We start from the raw sequence: 26,285 nt of genomic DNA, 5'->3' as shown, positions 1-26,285 counted from the left end.
TTGTTTTACTTAGTTTGATTTAAGTCCTCTTGTCTGTTCTCATCTGGCTTGAAAAGATTTTATTGTCTTAAATATAATTTTCCGGAGGGTTGCTTGCGTTTACACCGCATTAGGACGAGTTTATCTGCTTTTTTGTCGCCCCTCTTTTTTAGAATATAAAGATTCAGTACCATCATTTTTAATTTTGTCTTCTATTTTAAGCCACACACAAAATAGAATCACTTTTAAGTAGTTGATTCGTGTGGTGTTGACAGTGATAAAATTTGTATCGTGTAAAATTAAAAGTGTTCTTTTCATTTGCGATGTTTATTAAGCAGATGTGTGAAATGATTTAGATTATGATATTTTTAGCAATTTAATAACGACCATTCAAATAAAAAAACTCTTCGGGAACTAGTTTAATATGTATTATACCTTAATTACTTCACATAAAATGTATTTCAAGTAGCTTAGCTGTCTGAAGGGTGCATAAATATTTTGTTGGAGGAGAATGAATTAATATATTATTTTAATCTAGCAGCTGATCCAGACACTTTTAAATCGTAATTAACTAACAGACGATTGAAAAACAGTATAGTCGGGCTTGTCAATTCCACTGTTGCTATTGGAATTATTATTACTGGAATTCATTTTGTCGATATTGTCAGTAGGTATTCAAAAATATCGCAAAATGCATCAAATTATAATATAATGGGTGATTCAAAATGGTTGTGAATAAATATGGCAACTATGTTGGAAAATGTATGTGGCAACTCTGTAGGTAGGATAGAGTTGACATTTCTTTGACAGTTCATAGGCACGCAATTTTGAAAATTGTTAAGGCAATTTGCAATGGTATTAAAAAAAATCAAGTGCACGCATATGAAATGTCATACAAATGTCAACTCTACCCCACCCACACGTTGCCACATACATTTTCGTACATAGTTGACATATTTATCCACAACCAATTTGAATCACCCAATATTATGTACATCTAAAGTCCATTCAAAAATCAAAAAACCACCACCTGTTGCTTTAGGTTGGTAAAATTTAAAAAACCCTAGGTAGTTATTTTTTCATACTATGTTGGTAACTATAAATTATGACATTTATTTGATCCAAAATAAAATACACTTGCTTTGAATTTCGTTCAAATTGTTTTATTATTGCTCACACTTAATAAACACTTAACCTCAAAATTACAATTCTCACCACATTTTACATTAGACAGCATTGCCGATAGTAATTATCGAGAAAAATGCGACGTTGATGGTTTTTTGATTTTTGAATGGACTTTCGGAGTTAATACACTTTTAGAGGTGGCTTCAAAAATGTGGCTCCGAAAAGATTTTTTTTGTCCACACACTAGAGGGGTCTTTATGGCTTTCGTAGGCATCAAAACCGACTTACGGTTCAAAATTATGCAATAAGCAATACAATTTGACGGCACTCGTGTCGTAACTGTATTTTTTTCGCATGTTAAGTAACATTTCGTTATTTAGCAACTTTTTGTGTTTCCAATAACGTTATATGTGAATTTATTTTAGAATTCTGCTTCTGTTATAAATTAACTAGGATATAGTGATTCCTATATTTATCAGTTTGCGTCAACAACTTATTTATACAGAAGAATATAGTACAATAATAGAATCAAGATCACCCGTTTTTAACATCTTTCTGTAAAAACACACAATTTTATGAATAGAAAAAGCAAATAAAATGAATCTGTGTTAACTGGAATGTATATTTTTCGTTGCTTCATTCAGCAATTGTAAACAAAAAATGTTTTTATCAATTAAAATTACGAATTTATTTTATTACCTTTGTTCGACTCATAATTGAAATTGTTTTGTACCCCTGGAAAATGAACATTCCGTAGTATTGTCCTCTGTATATTGCTTTTGCTTTGCATGTCGTAATCGGAAAATCAATGATAACAAAATGAATCCGTAGTCAACAGAAACATACATAAAATTAATTCCTTCACATGTTATGCTTTCTATTTGTCTATGCGACAGTCCATTAATCATTGACTAGCTTTGGAGAATATTTATTCTAGAATATTTTTCCACCATTGAAAGTAGTAATATAGGTAAAATGTGCTTTTATAACATATTAGAATCTAATCATGTAGCTATTAGAATTTGTCTTTGAAAAGCTTCTCTCGTGGTAGCCAATCAAGACGCCTTTCTTCATTTTAATTTGAGCAAACCTAAAGTTAGTCCTTCTTTATGTAATGAAAAGATTATTTTTCTCCGTTTGCAAAGAAAATACCCCAATTATGTATATTCCTTTCATTTAGTTAGTTAGAATGTTTTTTTTTCTTGGCTATCATTTCACTACAAATATAAAAATATATAATTTAAACATTCGTTTAAGCAGGATAAATTATTTACGTGAGAAATATTTTATCTTTTATCGATTCAAAATCAAAGAAATTCCTTTTCGAGAGGATTTCCCTTGCTATTCAACGTGGAAACGCTGCAAGCATTCGGGGTACTTCCAGATTCCGCACTATTATCGGAAATGTTTGTATTGTAAACCAAAAATGTTATGTACTTAAGTTGATTAATTATTTTGACAGTTTTATCTTAGTGATAGTGGTTTCACCTGTTATCGGTAAAATTTTTCACTAATGCAAAAGTGCACTACATATATGGAAACTTGAGATCATCTGTTTGCAAATTTTAAGTAATACGTATAAGTGAAATAGTTTCATTGCCAATGAAAGCATTGAATAAAACAGTTCATTTCTTAAGGAATATAGTATATTAAATTTAGAATACAGTACAAATTGGTAAATGTCTTGATAATATTAATAACTTACAAAATGTCTCAGTCTGATTGGGGTTCTCTAATCGTCAAACAACATTCTTTTAGGATAGGGCCTTCTCTTCAGCTTGAGCAACCTAAATTCAAAATTGAAGCTGTTGTTAGCATTCTTGAAGTGATGTATAATCTGCCTGGAAATGTTAATGCAGTTCATTCCCTCCGTACACGACGCCATATAATACATTTTTATCTTCTTCTCTACGGGATGGTGCAAAATCACTTCCTGCTGGTACCTTTTACCTTCTTCCCTTGGCCCAAAGTATTTTGTCACAACCCAAGCCGAACCATCCGGTTTGTTTCCCTGGACACTCCAGAATATTTCTCCAGCAACCTCCGTCCTCCAAAACGTGTACGAGAAAATTTTCCCCGTTCTTTGAATCCGCTTGCCGAAATTGATGTCGTAAGTGTCGCCAGCCGACATTTGTTCGTCGTAATCCGAAAGGAAGTCCATCTTGTTAACGAACTCACCAGTTCTAAATTCCACCACTGACTAGAAGTCGCCACTTGTTCTGCAAAAATACTTGTTTAGATATCAGTTTATCTTGTGTACACGATGATAAAGAGCGGCTGTAATTTTACTGTTTAATTGGGTTTGTTAATCCTGAGGGTTCGAAAAACTTCAAGTGTGTCGTCAGACAGGATTGCTGCGGGCTCAAAAATCGGGGATGTCATTAATGCCTTTCATTCCTGCTAGCAGGGGGGGAAGCGAAAGGCTGGAGTGGAGCACCGTACTCGACGGTTGAAGGCTGAATTGATCGTATGTGAACGTTGAAACTTATCACTCCCTTAGGGCTTTTATCTCCGGTATTTTTGGTGGTTCATATCGACTCTGATTGCAGAGTTTCTGTATTAACTGTTGCCCAACAGGATCAAATATCTGTATATTAGTCTAATTTTGTTTTGCGAAAGTTATTGTGTTTACCACTGACGCACGGATTTTAAGCAAATAATACAATAACAATACATCCCAAAGATGTCATACGCCATTTAGTTTATTTTATCTCTAATTAGTTAATTTAAATTAATTGATCGGCATGATTTTCGATTTTAACCTAAACTGTAATTATATCTGATTTAAAAATGGCCAAAATAATGAATAAATTTTCTTGAAAAAAATATATGCCATAAAACTAGTGTAGATTGAGAGTTCTTGGCATTCAAAGTGTCAATACAGTCTTAGTTTTTCAAAAAAAAAAAACCTCAATTAATTTGCTTTACTTTGGAACATTTTTTTGAACAGGATTCAGATGAGAACAAGAATAGACAAGAACCTTTCTTTGATCTATCGTTGATGTTCCTAAAATTTCATTGCACAACGGAGTGAAAACGTAGCTGTCAGCTATCAATATTTTTAAAAATGTAAGATGTAATATTCTTTTACCTTGAATAGAAACAGTGTTTGTAGTTTTTGGACACGGTGTATAAGCGGAAATAATTGGATAAAATTAACGAAAATTAGAATGAACGAACGCATTTAAGCATTCAAATTCAGTAAATTATTCAGGGTTGATAACATTGTACAGCAGGATTTAATGGAAATATTTTTGGTGACATTCTGAAATGTGTAAAATCAGAGAAAATTACTGAACTGTACAAAATCAATATACTCACTGAAATCCATGATTTTATTAATCTTTCTGTTTTTAAAATTATAATTGCATGCAACTACATTTTTAAACTGCATTTCGTGTAACTCTTACGTTAAGAAAAATATTGCCGAACGAGGATACCTTTAAGTTTTGAATTAACGAAGTGGAAATGTCTTTCTTGCTGGCGGCTCAGTTGCAAATTGTATTAAGTTCCACTGGTGCACATTTTCCATTAAAACTTACAACAGTTATAGTGAGTTGCCTGCGGCTTGTGTAGACCAAAATTCCAGATTCGAACCATTAATGTTTTACTTCTGAAATGCATTAAAATGGGAATGAAAGCTAAGTGCTTAAAAGTTTTTTGATTTTTCTTTCCTTTGTCTTGGACCAAGTACTCGGTTATTATTTCTCTATTTTTATTAGTCTTGGGATAGTCTTGTGATAATTAAAAAAGAACGAATGAATGAACGCGAAAATTTGGCGAGGAAGCTTGTTGCGAAATGGTCTATTTTGGGAATACTTTTAGGACAAAAAAATGTGCAGATTAATTTTATTATCTTGTTTGTCTAATATAGTTAATATCATATAATTATTTAGGGATTACGATAAACCGAGCTCATGACAAATTCCTCTTTTATTCTGATTAATGAAACTATCATATCTGCAACACTCTGCGAAAGCACACGTTTAAACTAGCAATTACAGAAATGTTTTTTCATCATTACGTTTCTAATCTGACATATCTGTTTTAATCTGTTATTAATGGGACTTTCCGGTCTTTTTTGTGTTGCCGCTTGTCTCTGATTAAAAGTGGATGTGTAGGACTGATGGTTCAACGATGATAAACCCTACCTATTTAAATGATTAACTTCACTCAAAATACCTTACGTCATTGTCCGATTTTGTCCGTACAGAATTATTCATCACGTGAATTAAGTCACTCAAGTTATTCGTACTGTTCCTAATTTCGGATTCTGTATCACGTAGCTGTTATAGTCACAATGGGCCTGTTAATTGGAGTCAACTCGAAAAAAACTTTTCAACACTGCAATAACAATTATCGTACGAACACCTAAACTTAACTGATTGAACTAAAAATCTAGATCAGAATGAATGTGTTTGGAGTTGAAAGTTGGCTGCTGTACTAAAGTCTTGGGACAGCGGCCAATACTGTTAACGCATTTCCATCATTTAGTATCATCCGGCTAAAAATAGCGATCGTAGTAAAATCGGTTATTTTTGAAGTTCAAGTTAAATAGTCGGATAAATTTCGATTTTTTTTTTTTGTTAAGTTTTGCAATTTGTTGGACGATTTTAAATGTATCAAGTTCGCGTTGCGAAACATTTTGTTGTATGAATGTTCACGGGACTGTCTAAAAATATTTAAAAGTCCGGAAATTCTAAGCTATTTCCAGACAGTGAGACCAAAACTTTCAATTTTTCACCCTGGTAGATATTAAACAGAACAATAAAAAAAACATGCAAATAATTAAACACCGTTCACGTTGGTTTGGCATAATAGGAGCCATGATTTATTTTTTTAACGTTGGATAGACTGTTTGATTTCCGTCACTAAAGTGCCTGACATGCGGACCTATCAAAATGAACATAACATGTTGCTGAATTTCCCGCGATGTCTGAGTATTCTTATATTGCAAACTTGTAAAACTGACAACAGTGCACTAGACATTGACTCTATTTATAACCTCAAACTTAGAAAACTATAACCTAATTCAACAGACAGCTTGACTACCAAATTAAGTGCATAATTTCCATGGCCTCCCATTATACCAAAACAACGTGAATGCATTTTATGTTTTGAAGAAAGAAGAAATTTTCTGTTTTAAACATTTTCTGCTATTTAAGAAACACAGCTAGTAGTTTTATACAAGAAATTGTCTGAAATGATCAAAGTTTTCTTTTGAATGATGTCTCAATTATTATAAAAATATGCAAGGTAATTGTAATTATTGATCAGATAAGCTCGATCTGGACAAAATCTTTACTAATTGCCGTTTTACACGTCATGCCATTACTACGACCTAAATTCGAGAAACCCTCAGTTTTAAAAGAAAAAATAAATATGTTCACTGGTTCGCCCGAAATTCCCTGTTAATAAATCGTTATTAATTAAATATTTTCCACTTCAACGGTCACGTTTTTCATGATAAATGCGGTCTAAAACTAAACACCACTAGATTAAAACGTAGATTGAATAAAGTTTTATTAAAAGAACGACGAACGCCTTTATTTCACGCAAAAAATTGCGTGTGTCGAAACACAATTCGTTTTATAATTCCAGATATTAATTGTAAAAAAAACGGAACTGGTCGTAATTTCATTTAAAAGTCAAATGTACTTTGTTACTTTGTCCCAACGTAAACACGAGCGCCCGGAAATTAACAATATTTTGTTTGGTATAAATGATTATTGTACCGTGTTTACGCAACCGGTGATGGGTCACTGGTTCATCACTCCCATAATCTTCTGCATTTCACTTTTGTTCGATCTGTTGCATAGCTTTTGATTAAAGCACACATTCAACTCGACGTATTTTGAGTAGATGGGTCTGATGCGATGGCTGTGTTTGTGTTAAATTAGCCACATTTGACGCAAATGGCAATCGAAAAATTTATTATATCGGTTTTGGTGCCCCGGAAAATGGGTAACACGTGCGGTGTGCAGCAGCATATTAATTTGCTGGTAAATATTAGGCAGCTGACATGAAAATTTTCGTGGTAGGTCTGGGGATGCGATAATTTCTGGACGATACTCATCATGAGGTAGTGTTTTAAAAATGCCATTATTTTGTGAAATGTCAGATGTGCCGAATTATTCTGCCAAATTGTAATGTAAAAATTACATACTGCACTAATTTTCCAGGATTAGGTTTATTCTCCTATTTGAAATTATTGATATACAGGGTGTTATTGAAAGTTGTACAGATACTTTAACCACGAGCTACTGGCTTCATGTAGAACTCGGAAAAAATATTTAAAAAATCCTTTGTCAAAAAATAAACTGACATTTATTTTTTGAGCTACAATTTTTTTAAATTGCTTTTAGTTTTCTACGTTGTCAAACAACCTCGTAGGTAAAATTTCGGCACATGTAAAAAAAAACATCCTGTATATCATGTTGTATAAAATGTACGCCAATGCGAAGTAACCAATAGGAAATATGCTTTAAAACAAGGAAACCGCATTGGTGTACGTTTTATAAAATATGATGTACAGGGTGTATTTTTAAAATGTGCCGAAATTTTACCCACGAGGTTGTTTGACAACGTAGAAGTCTAAAACCAATAAAAAAAAATTATAGCTCAAAAAATAAATGTCATTTTATTTTTTGACAGAATTTTTTAGATATTTTTTCCGAGTTCTACATGAAGCCAGTAGCTCGTGGTTAAAATATCTGTACAACTTTCAATAACACCCTGTAGAAAATCTTAAGTTAAAGATAAGGATAAGAATGTCTCGAAATAATCATAAATAAATAAAAGCTGCAAATTCCACCATAAGATGCTTAGAATGAAATGGTCATTCACAATATAGACCTGTTAACAACTCTTATGTCCTGGATCCTGTCATAACGTTATTTACCAAAACGTAAGGGTCGGAGTTTTTACAAGATGTTGTCCTACAAATTATAGCAAGTGTAAGGAGTATTGTGTTGTGTAAGGAACAATAAACTGTGTTTTCCTTTCCACGGAGTCCATTATCTTCACTTAAATAGAACCAAAGTAGCCAACAATAATGGATAAGGAAATCTTGTTTTTATTACGTATTAGTTACTTTATGAGAGATTCATTAAAACTCAACTACGATAAAAATAAAATTTCCTTATTATGCGATAGGTCATTGTTTTACGTTTACTCAGAGTGTGTACTTTGTGTACTTAGAGAACACAATTTATTCCTGATTAACAGTTTACACTAAATGAACGTTAACTTCGTACTACAGAAAATTAAACTGAAATTCGCAACTCCTGCACCAACGCTTGTTAATCACTCGCCAATAATTCGTTATCGCCCATTCCAATTAATTGACTGACTCCTCGTGACGCCCTTTTATCGCGAGGGGGGTCTGTCTCGAACATTCCAGGTAGGCCTCGGCGCCTCGCGGTGAACCATGACTCATCGCTCCATCACCGTTGCGATAAGATGAAGATTTGGGACACTTCTTTGCACGTTTGTTACCCTTGAGTTGAAGTAGTTCGTTACAATGGACAATTTTTTAAAAGCATTTCCAGTTTTTTTAGCTTTTGTAAACTTGAAAGCGTGAATGAGTACATCACACATTATTTCCAGAAAAAAGTTAATTTAGAAGGCTTAAATTTTTCTGTTAAATCAGTCGAATAATGTGTTTTTCATGATCGAATAATATCGCCACTTCATTTGGTTGGAATATTTGAAAATAAACAACGAACTTTTTTTACATGAATGCTAATTTGATGCAACTCCATAATTGAGTCAAATTTAATTACTGGGAAAAGCTGGCATTGTTTATGGCGTGGGCCATGAACATGCATAATTGAAATTTTATTAGGAAAAATATGCAACGTTCATTAAGCACATAGATGTGTACGGGTTTGGAAAACAAAACATAGACAAAATATAGATAATATGTTCGTGTAACTCTGCGGTTACTTTAAAAATACGTTGGCGTGGAGAAACCTCAGGCAAATATTTCCTATTCGTGCACCTTTCGTCTGGAAAGTACGTATTTGAAGAGGGTTAGGCCGCAATTACACAGACTGTTTGTCACGACGTGATTGACTATGTGCGAATTTCAGGCTCGAACAATCTAACATTGCGTTTGATGTATTCGGAAATTCCTCCTGATCCGCTATTACAAACAATGGAACGGTGACCAAATCCCACAAATGCAATTGATTTTTCTTTATAACGAAAGGCAAACCTCCCCTTCAAGACATCCGACCCGTTATTCTCCACGAGGGTCGCATATTTTCCCAATTATGTTTCTTATAAATGGCCTCGTGCTCTTCACGGCATAATATCATTCTTCCCCTCACCATTTCCGCGATCACCACATTTAACAAATTTCGAATGCGATCGCGCCAAAACTCTCGGAAAAACTCGCGGCCAACATTTGCAACCCTTAAATCACACAGAAAAAACTCGTGACAGCTTTGCGGCGGGAATAGTGAAAATAATGGGGCGTCGTCAGGCTCTTACCCTCGTACAATCCAATTAAATTCAACCTCTTCTCCTGCTAGTACACCAGGTCTAAAGGTACCGCCAACAAAACGCGCCTTGCATTTCTTTGACGAATAAACAAGCGAAAGTGTATTATGAAAATTTTATTCAGACTAAGCTGCAGCAGCTTCTGTGTTTGTTCATTGAAACGCGGAGAGTGATTATTTTGGGGTGCTTCACTTGTTTTGGGGTTCTCTAAAGAGGGTGAATGTAGTCTTCACGTGTCGTAAAAAATAATCTCGAGGTCATGAATATGCTTTCCATATACAGTAAGGATTTGTTAGATTTCCAAGTGTTTATCTCTGGGACTAATCTTTATTCTAATGTTTTGACATTAGCTCTAATGCAAGAAGTGTCGGCCTTGTACCAGATTTTCTGCAGTAAACGACTTCGGACCAAGGATTTGCATTTAATGCATAATTCATTACTTAGCCACAACGTGAACACGTAACTTTGCTAATAAACCCTCTAATCGTTGCTATCACTTTTATATATATATTTTTTAAATTAGCACTTAACCCTACCATAAAATATGTGCACGTAACGTTTGTCACTTTATTAGTTTAATATAGTGTCTTGAATATATAAAACATGTTTCTGATTTATGCCCGTGATACTTGCACACCTGTTTCAGCCAGTGGTGCAGGTTGTATCAAGTTTTTCATATGATTGGTTGCCGGGATAGAAACAAACAGAACGACAAAACGGATCTGTCTATAACTCTCAATAGGTTTTCATTTACACCTCGCTCGGATTGCTCTTTTTTGTTCTTTTATTTGCAGGATATTGGAAAAATATCCGGCTCAGTTTTACTGTGCGAGTGAAAACTTGAAAAATGCAAAAGCTGATATCGTTTGCGTTCAACAATCCGTCTCTATTTTCCATGATTTTTTTTACCCTTTGTTTAGGGACGATTCATTGAGAGTTAAATGACAAGCTGCGTAGCAGACAAAGGGTTGTGGGAAAATGGGGAAATTATTGCCTTCGGATTAATTGATGACATTTGTAGGATGGTCAGTTGAGCAAGCATCATCAACCAATTGATTTTAACAGACAAGACTTACTTTATTCTTAATGAAGTTACGGCTGGCAAAAATGAAAAACGAAAATGAAATCCTGGGCAGGCAAGGCGTTGGAAATCGTCAATTGTTTTGCTATTTTAAAGTATAAATTGACAGTTGTAATTAGAGCATGTTGACAGCTAACCTAAAATTTATAAACAAAAAAATCTTTCTGTCTTTCTTTGCAATGTTTTATGTTAAACGATTCCTATTCTCGAAGCAAATATTTAAGGACACCGTTTGCTGAAAACAAACATGTTCAATCATGTGCCGATTAAACATAAAGAAATGTCATTCGTGTCAAACGGCGGGAAATTCAAACTTTACACTGTTCCAAATGCTTTATTTTTTCAACGCCTACTCAGCCCAAGTTTGCATTTCAACGCATTATGTAAGTAGGGATTAAGAATGTATCCATCAGTAAGGTCATCGTTAAGCAGATCTTGCTTGCGATAGTCTAGGATTTACTCCACTGTGAAACACGGTATTGCAGTGGACTAACTGCAAACTGAATTGGCTTTCGCATTTATTTCTTCAATTTCAGGCGGATTAGAAGGAAGTCTAATGTAATCTTATTTAACGTTTGAATTCCGAAAGATAATACGAGCTTATCTTTTACGCTTTGTTAAATGCTACTTCGAAACAACACTGCTTGGCACCGACAGCACGCGAGAACAAAAATATAAAACGATAATAAAAACGCTACTTCTTCGTTTTCCACTACCTTCAAAATCGTGAAATTTAAATAAATTAAGCATGTTTTTCTCTTAAAAACCACTTAATACAGAATTATTACAAATGTTTCTTACATTGGCTGTGAATTTTTCCAGCTATAGTGCAAAGCGTAACTGTACTACCCCAAAGCTAAATTGATATATGATTACTTGGTTGCCTAAAATCAAGGGGTTTTAAAACAAATATTTTAAATGAAATTATTTCACAACAAACTCTGTTTGTTCAATTGATTAAAATTTTGTAAAAAAATAATAAAATACAAAATTGGATATTTGAATTTCTCCTTGTAATAAATTGACTGTATACCTCACATAAATCAGGTGTTCGTAAGGTGGTTCTGTCTTATTAAGGTATTTGCTATTAAAACTTAACTATCGTGCTTCTTAATAATATAGAAGAGTAAATAAGTCGAGCTTAATTGCCACACTTCCTCGTTAACAAGACTCTATTTCACAGAGGAAGCCAAATTTTCTGAAATTAAAAATTTAACCTTTAATTAGGCCGAAGAGCTGTTAGAATGTGGCCGGAACTATCTGTGCATTACCTTGAGCGAGCTTAAAAAGGCAAAATTAACTTAACCGGTGCAACTTTTTCAATTCATCAGCGGATAGATTGGAGTCACGACAGCAAATACGGACGTAGATTGCGACAAGATTGATTTTCCTGCGAATCTAAAATATGATTAAAAAATATAATATCCGGTGCTGTATCTCAATGGAGTCTGACACGTACGTCGTCGCTATAAAACACACATCCGCTACTCCGTCATGGGACAGAGGAACCACGATAAATACCCTTTTGTGTGTCTTACAAAAGTGCACAAGTTAGGGTGACAGGTTTGAATTTTAGTTTATCAGGATTACACATAGTACTCATGGGAACATACTTTCCGCAGCACGTTAGGGGAACCGACTCGGAAGAAACAAGAAACGCCAATAAATGGACTTGTGAAGAGATTCACTAGAATTTCTATTGGGAATAATATTAACGGGTTGCTATGTTTCAGAACTTTTTGATTGGTCTCGAATCTACTAGCTTCGAGTTTTAGTTTGTTCTTGCCGACGAGCATAAATAGAGTTAAAAAGAGCATGATATTCACTTACGTGAATAACCGGGAGGGTAAGTCTGACTCCCTTCCCCATTTGCCGATTTCACGAGAGCCGACATGGAAGTCTATCGTTTCATCTAATTACTAGATTCCTGCATCTCCTTTTAAGAAAGGGGTTGTTAATCCACTGATGCACGAGATTAAACTCCCCCATTTTTACTAATGCAATGCAGGAGCACAAACAAAAAAGGCCAAGTCGAGAATACTTCCAACAATATTAAAAAATAAAAATATTTTTGCCCGCGTTTGCTTCTATTTTTCAGTTGTCTTTATTGTATTTATTTCTGCTGTACTCCAATTATCTAATTAGCTTAACTAGAACTAAATCGTAATGGAGTCGGTCTCCGTGCTTGAAGCAATGTAATTTGATGAGGGTAGTTTTCAACAGGACCGAACCTTGTTTTAATAATTCTGTTAAGTTATCTGGACGTGGAATTCTTCTGCCTAAATTATACAACAGGTTCGGTAGAGATGGTCGAGCTCGGCTGCAGGTAGCGCATTAAGAGGGGTGTGTTAGGGGATCTCGTCTAATGCCCAATTACCCCCTATTCCATTTTACCTTTGTTGTTTTTTCCCGCGAAGACGCCGCAAGCCAACATGCAATTAAACTTTTAAAACGCAAAAAAACTGGCAAGGGAAGCTAAAAGCATCTTTACGGGTGATTTCACCACAGAAAAATTACGACTAGAAACTCCTAGGATTTTTCAATTTTAAAGCAGCAACAAAATAGACTTCCAGTTCTTTCAACAGTATTTGATCTAAACTAATTAATGGCACTAATTAAGAGTAGATCTTCAAGTTTCGACGCACACATTGCAAATTCTGAATTGTTGTAGGAATATGGTTGTCATGCCGATCAGAATACGCAAGATCAAAGGCTTTGCCCTGCTTGTATTGTGAATACTGTAGGTAAAGTTGTATCATGTAAGTAACAGCAACCACGGTGCATTATAATTTATATTTTGTATATGGTAAACTGCCCAACTTCAAAACCTTGCGGTGAGTATGAATTATTTACATCTCCTTATGTTGGTGCAATCTGAATAAATATCGATATCCTGTTTGTGTTATGCTTCGTCAAATCAGCGTGAAATTCGTCGTCGTCGTCGTCTGTACACCCACTTCTATAAAAAGATTCTTATTTCTATCGGTTGCTGCAGCTTTTAAAGCGAAATCAAATCCCCGATTTGTGTTTGACTGAAAGAAGTTCAAAGTTTGTGATAATATCAGAAGAAACACGGCGAAGGCGGATCTTTGCTAGCTTTAGGGGCGGAATCCAGCGACACCTTTTTTCGCGTCATTGTTGTTGCCACCAACTGTTAACAATGAGTGATTCTGTCTTATCTGCGATTAAATGCACTAACTACAAGAGACTGCGAAATCTGTTAATCCGTAAATCACACATTTAGTTTCGTTTACGTGTTGCGATCCTGAAATACCAAATCCAAGCTGAACAGAATTGGTTTTTCTTATTTGATGTTTGCTGTTCTCGGTGTTCGTTGAAGTTTGAAAGACAGGAGGTTGAGATGAAACGTGATAACAGCCAGGGTTGAATTGATTGACACCATTGGTGCACTTCTTTCGTATTGTTTATTTGTTGACTGGCGTTCTTTCTCTTTTTGATGTAATGATGTTACGAAAGTAAAGGTGAAGAAAAAGTACGGTTCGGCGAGTTAAAAATAAGTTAAGTTCAACGATCACTCGGAACAAATTTGTACGTTTTAAGCGTGCTTAGAGTTGTAGAAAAATATGTAATAATAACAGTTTTCAAATAAACTTTCAACTCTTCAGTTACAACTAACAATAATGGTGGTAAAGCGATATTTCTGAAAATGTTCCTTACCCACTTTCTGAAGAGCTACTGTAAACTATTTGCACTAGAAAAGATCGTATTTATTAAAAATGTTATTAAATAATCTTCTCTAAAAAATTTGGTGTTTTTGTTTTGACTGACAGTTTCCCTCTTACAGCTCTGCAAAGAATTTTTCTGCTTAGTTCGCGAGAAACTCTTTTGTGGCTTATTTAAATTCATTATTCGTGGAGGATCGACGAGAGCTGAACTGTTTTTGCAATTTGTGAATAGATTGCGGCTTCGGGCTTAAAGGTGGAATATAGAAAGGGGATTGAGTCTTTCATATACAAAGAACATCGTAGAACAGAGGGGATGTTTTTCACGAACGCAAAAATTATTCATTATCAGATTTATTAACTTTTTGGTCGGAAAATGGATTAAATATCATTTTTGCTCCTCTCCTGCTGGCAAGAGTAGATAATTTTGAGACACCTGAATTTTAAATTCTTCAATTTATGTAAATAGTATTTCTGTTATTTTCAAGAGTTCATAAGAATTTCAAATGTTTAGCCCTAACAAGGGATATTAAGATTTAAGTGTAATCGTGCAAACGTCTTTATCTTGTTTTCGCCACAAGTGTGATTTAAATATCTAATGCAGTCATAACAGATAAACATTTCCAACAAATAATAACGAGCTTTTCTGGTGCAAGTGCGTTGTAAATAAAAGAAAACATCTCGTTTCTTTCAACGCCGTTTTATCAAAAATAGGGCATCCCTTTTTTAATCGAGTATTACTTTGTTCTAAAATTCTTTTGTAAAGACGAGCTTAGGAATTTTAAAATTATTTTGGCTTTATGAGATAACTGCACGTAACAATACCGACGGAATGTACATTTTGCTGCAGTTAAACTGCTTAAATGAAAAATTGTTGTATCGGTTGTTTTAACGTGCCCTAAAAATTAGATAATTTACGAGATACAAATTAAAGCTCACAAATGTTTCAACCTGTTGTCTATATTATAGAAAAATCTAGTCTTGGCTTTATAAACAATTCTAGAACGTAAAAATTATAGGATTGAAAAAATCACAATGATTTTTTTATTTCGATTCCTCCCTGAAAAAAGATTGGACGTAAATATAAAAATATTCTCACCCTCATCTTTTGTCTTGATTTCATATATGTGCAATAAAATTGTTATGACCTGTTATAAAATTCATGAAATTTATGTTTTTATGTTATGGCGAGTAAACTTAGATATATGAAGCATTTTCCCCCTGACCCATAAAATTGGAGTTCGTTCATTTAAAGATATTCTAAACAGAGTAGTTGAATTAGCCACGGCAAGAACTAGTAACGGTTTTGTTAGAAACCGCGCTCATTTCGCCGTTTGACAGTTATCTACCACATCACTATGGTTCGGATAGTGTTTACCACACAATCGCAATAGCTTCGACCAAACAAAATAGGGGCGGTTAACACCCTTACGTGGAAGGCGGGCTGACCCTACGACCAATACACGGTCCAGGTGCCCTAAATTGGAATGTTACGCTGTTGGGAACTGGAACCTAATCGGGAAACATCGAGAAGGTTGAATTGCAAAAGTTTAACAGCCAAAGAAAAATGAACTTTTCTCTTTGATTCTCATGGAAATTAGAATAATAATCGAGTCATTTGCAATCCGTCGAGTTTTAGTAATTTGGTAAAAGTGTCAGGAAGAGTAGAAGAGATCGGTTTTTATGCAGTGTGCAGCTACCTGAAGGTTTATGAAATTATGGAGATGAGCGTTCCATCCAATCAACTAAAATTAAACCAACTTAATAGCTTTGCATAATAGTTTAAACATCTACAAAGTTGCGGCGTTGCACTACACATAGTTCTACTAAATTGAAAATGCTTCGTAATTTGAAGGAAGCATAACAAGAGTCTCGTGTTTTATTTTTGTATTACAGTAGATAAAAATATTGCAGTACTTTGACCCGGTTTGATCATCATTAGCAATAAACGAAGCACATGAGGGTAATGTAATAAGTTTTTCCTAGTGCACGAAGGAAGTACGGGAAAAAGATAGTAATTTTAAAATCGATTTAAAACTTTTTTTTAATTTTCTGTTATGCTTGAAAAAGATAATGGATACTCAATATGTACGATAAATTACAAGGAAAATAGAAGATTGGGAACAAAGTGAAGACGCTTAGCACACAACAATAACGAGGTGCACCTGTAGGAGAAAAAAGTGGGAATATAGATAAAAGCTGGGGTATTTCGAGTGACAAACATAGAAGAATAGAAAAACAATTGCGAGGTGTAGATAAAGTAAAGAGTGAGGACAATGAGAAAATAATTGCCTCGTAAGAAACTCCAGAAGGAGGATAAAGAGCAAAAGAAAGCTAAGGACAAAACAAAACAGTATATTTGTGGTGTCCTTTCACATCTCGCCCTCGGTGTCGATAAATTAGAACATATTGGATGGTGTCACCCATAAATATGTCGGTAAATATTTAACAGATAGCAAAGCACACATAGCAAAAGATTAAACGGGTAATTCCGTGAGGGTAAATTTTATAAATAGCCAGTGGAGCGAATGGTGGTCAATTTATGGTGTGTATGATCGCAACCTCTTGGGGATAACGGTTCAATATATTTAATTATACACCAACGATTGGACGTTCGGAAATTACGAAATAACGGATCAATAGATAAAGCAAACAAAATAAAAGCTTCCATGGTCTTCTGGAGTACTGTTCCACCATTTAATCCGTTTAATAAATACGTGACAGTTGTCGTTATGTGGTAATCACGGATACTGAAGGAAATGACTGAACTTTGTAAATATAAGAAAATCGTCAAAATTTGTGTTTCCTTATTATGCGGATATTTATAATCTGGCACAAAAACCGCTTTCGTAACCCTCAGGATGTCGAGTTTATTTTAATATTGGGCCGATTCCACGTCAATGAAGACCCATTTCTGTTCTGGTAACGTGTCTAGTGGAGCCTTCAGGACGAAATTATAAATAATACTCCTGGAGAAATTTTTTAAAGACGTTCTTGTGGTGTGGTGCCTTGTCCTCAAAGCGTAATTTATGATTTATAGCGTTCTCTGCACGCAATTCCTTTTTTTATGAGACGTTAATGCGGCAGAAGTGATAACAGTAAGAGCCAAACAGCTTTTTAGTTTGAGGAGTTGCGTTTAGAAAGGTCATAACCAGATTTATTACAGGACGTAACGACTCGTCATAGATTATCTAAAATAATTAACGTTCTATTATCGTCGGTGTGCAAAATACACACAAGAAAACCAAAATGCAGTCACGCATTTACACTCGTTTTCTTTTTTCCTTCTCTGTTTTGTTCGTTGACTTGCAGTTCATAAATTATCCACCGGATCGTTCTCTCTTGCACTATTTAAAAGAAAAGCAATAAGTATTTTATTAATGATACGGTCTATTATTAACGCAAAGATACATTAACACGACACGAATTCTTGTTCAACTTGCAAAAGTTTTTTACTAATCTCTTCTTCTTTGTGTTGATCCTTCGATCAACGATTTACGTTAAAAATTGGGAGCTTGTGACGAAAGTATTTTTAATCGAATAATGCGCCATTTTTCTCTTCCACTTGTTTGACATACACTTTAATAATAAATTATAGCGATGACAGTTGACTTCTACAGTCAATCTTCTAACATCTCTGAACAGCACCGAAAGTCCTTTTCTGTCTCAAACAAAAGAAAACATCCTGCTATTTGTTCTTAAAAATTTTACTTCATCGAAGTTATGTTTACGAAAGGGTATTCTTTCAGCACTTCCCACAAGTAGTGTAGAATTGTAGAATTAAACATTTTTATATTTCTTGCGTCTGCGATGAGAATTTTTGATTTATGGAAGGTACAAATGGATACCAAAAGGTGCATGCATAGGTTCACATAACGATCCTTCCTCGCATATCACGATTTCTGTCGGTGTAGGAAGCTCAGCAGTCTTCCATTAATCCAATTTCACAATGGCTTACACCCGCATGATATGAACGTTAATCATTCATACCTGATTAAAATCGACACTAATGGCCTGTCCAGCTATTTCCGTATGTCACCATTTTACAAAATCACGGAAATCGATTTAACACTCTTCATTAAAATTAAAACTTGCATGATTGCTGATTGTTGGAAGTTGCGCAGGTTTTGCGAGGGTGAAATTACCTGTCTAGCTGGTAACGTAACCTAGTTATCACCGTCGGAACGACGAAAGCGTCCGTGGAATGGAAATTACCTGTTAACGAAGCGAGCGAGACTCCTAGACGTGGATGAAAAGCGACACTCGCATTTAAATATATCGTCTTCATGGTGGCTTGGCTACAACAAGAATTTTACATCGACTTTGAGAATTCGAGACCAAGATCAAGAACTAAAATAAGCCGGTTCTGCACGCGTTAAAGGCAAGTATGTAATGGAAAAGGAAGAATGTAATAATACTCATTTACCTATTGAAAAGACTCCATGTTACATTTTTCAAATTATAATGTATTTTTTGCGCGACCTTTGTATGATGGTTATTTTAGTACGTCAAAGGAAGGAGTAAAGTAGCACTTTTTGTAGGATTCCTCATGTAATTATTGCCCTCGCTGCGCTCGTACAAGTTTAGTCTTTTGTCATATACTATTTCTTTTTTAAATGTAGACATTTATATTCTCTTTAACACATTTTCCTTTCGCTTCAATGTGCTTTTACTTTTACTCTTATCCATCTTTCTCATGTTTTCACACTTCTTTATATATGCAAACGGCTCCATTTTCTATTCGGAATCTCTCCTCTATTATTTTCATTTCTGCCCCTCTGAACATTTTCTCTATTTACGTATTTATTAATTGTGAATATTCCTCTAGATAGTAAAATCTCTTTTTCCTATTTGTTTTTTGGTAATATCTTTCTCCCTGATTTGTTATCTTCTAATCTTATTTCCTTTACAAATTCGACATATTACTATTTCATCATTCCATCTGTTTTTGTGTTAGTAAATTCATACCGAAATTTGAGATTATACAGGGCCATTTTAAATTATTGTAGTCCAAGTTGGCTTGAAAACTGAATGTAAAATGTATGGTTGCCGCTCCATATAAAAATGACCAAAAATATGTGAATAAGAATAAATGAATACACACAATTGACTTTATTGACAGTTCACGCCACATTAGAATTATGCATAGAGCGGCAAAAATGTCATAACGTGGGCATGGCTTGCTTCGACTACAATCATTTATAATGACCCTGTATTTCCAACACCTATAATTATTCTTCTTGACAGAATCCATCTCATACATCTCCAACTATTTTATTATTTTGCTAGAATCCTTTTACAGGAACATAGCTATTTTCTTTATGGCGTTTATTTGAGCGTTATTTTACACACTTCCTTTTTCTCATCATCTTTATCCTGTTCCAGCTTTTATTTTTTAATTTATAGTTTCTTTGCCTTCGAAAAATAAAGATGCACATGCTACAGACACCAAAAGATCTATTAGCAAAAACAAGTCAACAAACTGAATACATTTTTATGTCAAAATTAAATCTATAAAAAATGAACCGAAATAAATTGTGATATGATTACATGGGGAAAGTGCACATATGCTTTTACCTAGTGACAGTTAAATTGAGATTAAATTGTACTATAATTTCCTTCAAATGGTAGTAACAAACATTAATTTTGAAAGCCACCCATGGATGCAAAATTACCCTAAACAGTTTTAATGCTGTACTTCTTCTCTTTTTTATGACCAGCAATAAAAGTGTTGTCGGACGAACATTAAAATCCAATAATTTGATACAAGGGAACCTATTTTTAGGGCTTGACAGTGAACAGTGATCAGTGTATTAAGATTTATTGCACAGAATTGTGAAACGAATTAGCTAATACCTAAACAAAGTGTATTTTTAATTCAATTTTAATTTTGATTATGTTGTTACGTAAATTAACGTTGAAATCGATATTACTTATTTTAAATGTTATAAATGGACACACGTAAATGCGATAAGATTTTTTTGTTTATTGCATATTTCTGTCCATAAGGAATTTTCTTTAGAAGTGAGCGGTAGATCCAGCAATCCAATGATATTTCGTAACAGATTTTAAAGTGAAAATGATTTGTTACAATTATTTATAAGAGGCCCCTTTGACTGCTATTTTTGCAGAAATTTAATTTATGAGTTTTGGCAGATGTTGAAAAAGTCTCTTTGTTCTATTGTTTGTTTTAAAGGATGAGTGTAAAAGTCTTACATAAACCAGCCTTGAAAATTTGATTATTTGTTCAATATGAAGCTTTATTAACAATTTATCGGAAAGTAATCATAGTGGTGGCTAAGATTATCTGAACAAATATACAGGGTGTTTCTGAAATAGGTGCATTAATTTTAACTGGTAACAGAACTCATCAAAAGGAACAACTTTTCTCTCTGCGATTTTGGCGAAAAACGTTGCTTAATGGCTTAAAAACGTCGGAAAGATTTTCCTAAAATCGTTCATATCTCCAAAACTAAGCTACCTAAAAACGTGAAACAACCAGATTCTTACGAAGTGGATTTTTTGCTATACGGGTAGATTTCTTTGAATTTCGATTTCGGCGTTAAAACACGTTTTCTGGATGAAAATGGATGTTTTTTTCATATTAGCGCTGATCTCAATTAGCCATTGCAGTATTTAGTGGCGTAGGGCTATTTTAGTGAAAAATCTCTCCAATTTTTTTTTGGAATTAGGTAAACATCGTTTTTCGGCAAAATGGTAGATAGAAAAGTTGTTCCTTTTGACGAGTTCTATTACCAGTTAAAATTAATGCACCTATTTCAGAAACACCCTGTATATGAGACAACTTTGATTCAACAGAACAGTTACCGGTTTAGGTTTAACTGATATCATTGTGCGGTGCAAGCCACGTCTTAGAAGTAAATTATTGGTACAATTATGTAGTACATGAGGAATATAATTGAGATAAAGCACTGTTCTTGTTCAAGCCAAGAACAGCGTTCATAATTTCCTCGCTGAATTCGTGAATTCCATAATTTCATTTATCGTACGGCAATTAGGTGTCTGAAATGCATTACAGCATTTAATTACACGAAATAGAACACTCCCTTTGGGTAGCAGAACTGAAACCCTTTGAGTTCATAGATACCAAAAAATCGGTTAAATTTCATTATCAACCACAGCGCTCCTTAACGCATGCCAGTGATGTTACGGCTCCATCGCAATGCGGCAAAGCTCAGGATGAAAATCAAGTTGGAAGTGCTGAAAATAATATCGTAACTAAATTAAATGCAAATCACGTGCAGTCACATTGTGAATTATGAAATTCCGAAATTTAAAAGTAAGTTTTAAAATTTTTCATTAATGCGTTACCTGGAAGACTGGAAAATCAAGTTTTTAAAGCTTTCTGGTGCAGTTGTCGTTGTCGCAGAAAATTAGTTTTCCAACTACACTGATTTTTAATTCATACATTTGAACTGATTTTTTAAACCGGATGGAACATTTTTTCTGTAACTATTAACAAGATTACATTACGTAGTTACGTAGCAAATATTTCTCTATGTATGACATTATTGATAGTAACAATATTGAAAATGGTACTTTCAGATTTGTAGCGCAAGAAGCTTTTTTCATTTTGTTTGATCACTTTGGGGCATATTTTTTCCGACAACAAAAATGTAGCTCAATTGGTGTTTTATGGAGGAGAACACATATTGAAAAAGAAATGAAAGGGAATGCCGAAGCAAATTTGATATTTGTTCAAAACTCGTATTTCTTTGGGCGACGTTCATCGTAAATATGTTTATAGAATGCTTCATTATAGAAGACAAGCTTTTGCAGAATTCTCAAAATTGTTGGAATGTAAAACCTGAACAACATTATTGAATATTAAGTTCGTCGTTTATAATAATCAGTAACTCATTATGTCTTTGCCAAATCAGTTTCCACTATCATTTATTTAAAATTACAGCGGCACTCAATTTTTATAAAACTCGTTTGATACTTCACACGTCCTTGTATCATGGGAGTTGAAAAAAGCTGATTACTTTTTAAACTGCCACGTCCAATTTATCTTCATTATAGACGAAACCATTTTTCACTTTTAGCTAGAGCGAGGCGTCATTTAAAAATCGACACAACCGAAATATTGCTAAATTGCAGTTATTTTTGAAGCGTCTGTTTTCAGTTAATTTCCAGTTGATTTTGCAACAGAGCAAACGAAATCCGATGTTATCTAGAGAACTTCAAAGGAATGGGGATTGCATACCTGTATTAAAACGACCAGTGAAACACACATAAAAAGGCACCGCTAAAACAACCACAACCTGAGAATTGATCAACTGTCTGCCTCTTTGACTCTTTCAACAATCTGAAATATTCGACTACCAACAAACCACTCCATCATTTTTCATTTCCAATACCGAAAAGTTCTCACCGTGTTTGTTTTCGCGCTGACACTTCTCCTATAATGAAATGAATTTTTCATGTTCGATCTCTTCGCCCACTTTCTTTGTCCACAAATTTGCACAATTAAAAAACTCGACTATTTGTTGTTTTGCAATTTTGCAATTTAGTTAACGTCATCAGTTTTTTCCATAATCTCTTGGATCCTGTTCCAGATTACATCGATCAATCGGTAATGGTAAAGAAATCCGTCATAATCCTCGAGTGTTTTCCTGTTCATCAACACATCATGATTTCGTTCAACACTATAATCGCGTATATCGATTGCGATGTCTGTCCCACAGACGGCAGCGTCGCGGCGCCTGTTCCCTCTCCCCAGACGTCACTTTATTAAAGCAATACATCACTTCCGGCTGGTACTTCCGATACAAGTATGGCCTGTGATGGACAACCAATGAACATCATGAACCTCCTAATTGATTTGCAGCTGTTCTCGGCAATTCCTCCGCTTTTTAACGACGCCTCTCAGATTCAATTTCACTCCTAAAGTATAGATTTTTGTTACCGACGCGTCATTAAAAGTTATAAATGTACCTCTTCCATTAGGAAATGAAAATCTATTGGTACGACGGAACTGGAGCAAAACCAATGAGAAAGTTGATTTCCTAATGAAGACATTAATTTTGACCATACACGGTTTGATTTAAGCACGATCTGTGATGCTTGTCATTCTGGCCATGACCGGGATCGTGCAGACGTTCTGACTGGAATAAGCAAGCGAAGGTATCTTCTTCGTCTTGTGAATCATTCCTACTTCGATTTGATTTATTTTGGAAACAATTAACTGGTCTCGCACTTAACAGCTCTTGGAAATGGATAACTCGAACGAGGTAAACTTCAAGACAACTTTATCAAGGTTTACGTGGAGTTTCCTCATCGCCAGCTGCGAAACTGCTTTATTGAGATACTCGTACTTTGTTTCCCCTTTGAGTGGTTACTCGAAAAGTAGATTTTCCCCAGCACGTTGCTAAAAGTGGATTTACCTAAAATAACCGAATAAATAAATGCTCAACAATCATCGGTAAGCCGTCCTATACATAAAGCCGTTATTTTTCACATCAAGCACTATAATCTTTTAATACCCGCAGGAGATTTAATTAGTTTATTGTTTGCTTTACTTTAGTAATTTGCTGGGATTTTAAAATCCGATTTAATGTTTTTTTACTAACTACGTGTCAGCGAATTATTTCCTTCGAATTACCTAGCTTTCTACTTTTCCAAGCCATCCAAAAACTTTGACGCCAATAACTGGAAAATCAATACACAACACTGGAGGTTCTTTAAGTTGCAGAAGCTCAGTTGCATCAGCGGCAACTTGTATTCTTGCGGCAACCACGTGGAGCTTAATCGTTATTGCCATTTAAAAAGTGTTCGTATTCTGCGGGCACGAAGCTGCTGGGTTTGATTTAGAAAATACAAGAGATGAAATACCACTTAAAACATTTAATTTTTTAATAGAATTCGTGGAGGTGAATTTGATCAAGTGTTTGCGGTTGAATTTGGTCTTTTTGCACGCAACTTCGCCAATATCTATTAGACTAAAGCAATTAAGCAAAGAAAATTAGTGCGGTGTTAATTGCGCCAAAGACCAATTTCATTTGAGATTGCGTAAGCGAGCAAGGTCTCAGTATGTTTGATTTGAACGACACTTTGTAAGTTCCAACGCCTGCAGTTGTAATCTCATAATTGCATTATGTTTTCATTAAAATTAGAAAGCAATCAGCCGAAATTTCGTCACCTTTATCAGCCGTCCTGCTAAGCTCTGGCAACGTTTCAGCTTGTCTGCAAGAAATCGGTTGTGTCTGGTCCACTGCTTTATTAAATTGAGCAGCAAAACGTCACACTTCTCGCTGAACTTGTACAAAATTCGGCTAAATCGTTCTCGGTTATTGAATTTGCATTTCGATTCGAGACGAGGATGAAAGCAAAATTTAATCCGGCGGTTGAGACGTTTTGGAATTTCTCACATTTAATTTCCAATTAAGGCTGAGGGGGTTGTGAAAATAAATGGCAGACGGATTTTGAGTCTAATGCAATTTTAATAATATAAAAGAATCCACGTTGCATATTCCGTTTTTCAGTGATCCTCGGAATGTAGTGCCTGAAACTCGACATTCCGCTCTATATTAGATATGAAATATTTTTGTTTTGTACGGCATGAGCATAAATTAAATTCATTCGCTTTATTAAATTTTATACATTTTCCATTTTGATAATTGCTTTGTTGCACTGTTGCATAATCAGTGCTTCTAACAAGTCGTGTTTTGCATATTTCATGCTTTAATTAATTCCAAATGGAGCAGTCACAAAGTTCATCAGCTGTACATATTGCCTGAAATAAATTACATTTTTCTTTGTTTAGTGTATTTAAAATTATCGAGTACCACCCATAGCTCATATGTACTTTTTTACATATTGGTCATAAAATTCGTATATTTATACAAATTGTGATTGTCATTTTCACAAGCTAACTACGCTTATAATTTGCTGCAACACAAATGAGTTTTGTTGTTGTCATATATATTCTATACATAGTAGATTAAATAATAACGGCAAACATACATATTCGTTAATTTGCTGTAATTGCGGCTTTTAATTAACTCATTAGCATTATCGTGTATGTTTTGTTTTGGATTTCAGGCAAGAGATAATATTTTTGTTTTAACATTACATTTACATACTTATTGGAGAAAATGTTCATGTAGCAATACCTACTTTGAAGATGGCTTTAAAGAGAACATCTGTCTACGCCCTTGCAGGTTATGATAATTATCTAGTTGTTTAAAAAAATTCAAGTGAAAAACAACCAGAATTATTTTTTTTTCAATTTTGTGAGAGTCATGTCATATCTTTGTCCCTCATGCTCTTAACAACTTACAGACTCTATTGTTTGCACTCATCATTATCGATGGTAAAAGCTGGTGAATGGTCATCTGATTCATCTAATTTGTAACGATACCAGTAACATAGCTTGTTAGTGGCACATGTGTAAGTATTCCATTAAGCCACATCGAGAGAGGTTCACCATCTAATTATAAAGTTTCCACGAACTAATAAATTCAACCCCGTTCGAATTTGCATGTATAGCTACGCACAAGATGCATATGCATTTTCATCGTGATTATCACGACGAATATTAAATTCCTATCGTGCTTTGATCAACATAATGTCTTCTACTGAGTTCTGATTACTTATTAGTTATAGTAAATAAATTCGTTTGTATACAGGGTGTATTAAAAATGACGCATAATATTTACGTCACGCGAATCTAGGTTGAAGACCGAACAAAAAATTCTAATTTGAATTTGGTCTTAGACGAATAGTTTTTGAATTATTAATATTATCAAAATTGACATTAATGACAATCCTTGTTACTTTCTGACCCAAGTTCGAAAAATCACACTAGCTTAGATGCGATGTTGCAATAGATTGAAAATTTATGAAAATAAGTGCTGGAATATTTATTTTACTTGTTAAATTATGTGTTA

At 34.4% G+C, this 26,285-nt stretch overlaps 1 protein-coding gene and 1 long non-coding RNA gene across 2 annotated transcripts in view; one reads left to right on the top strand and one right to left on the bottom strand.

Annotated features, from left to right (window-relative positions):
• Trim9 (E3 ubiquitin-protein ligase Trim9) overlaps positions 1-26,285 on the top strand; it is an 88,478-nt gene that overhangs the window by 26,368 nt on the left and 35,825 nt on the right. The gene's annotated exons all lie outside the window — the stretch shown is intronic.
• Positions 2,733-3,138, bottom strand: LOC138134138 (uncharacterized). The gene is made up of 2 exons (XR_011160651.1): positions 2,997-3,138; positions 2,733-2,945 (listed from the first exon to the last, which is right to left on the bottom strand). It is a non-coding gene; the product is annotated as an uncharacterized lncRNA (long non-coding RNA).

Source organism: Tenebrio molitor, chromosome 6 (assembly GCF_963966145.1).
Source record: "Tenebrio molitor chromosome 6, icTenMoli1.1, whole genome shotgun sequence".
Taxonomy (NCBI): Eukaryota; Metazoa; Arthropoda; class Insecta; order Coleoptera; family Tenebrionidae; genus Tenebrio; species Tenebrio molitor.
Note: the sequence above shows the minus strand (reverse complement) of the source record. Positions and strands in the feature narration are given on the sequence as shown.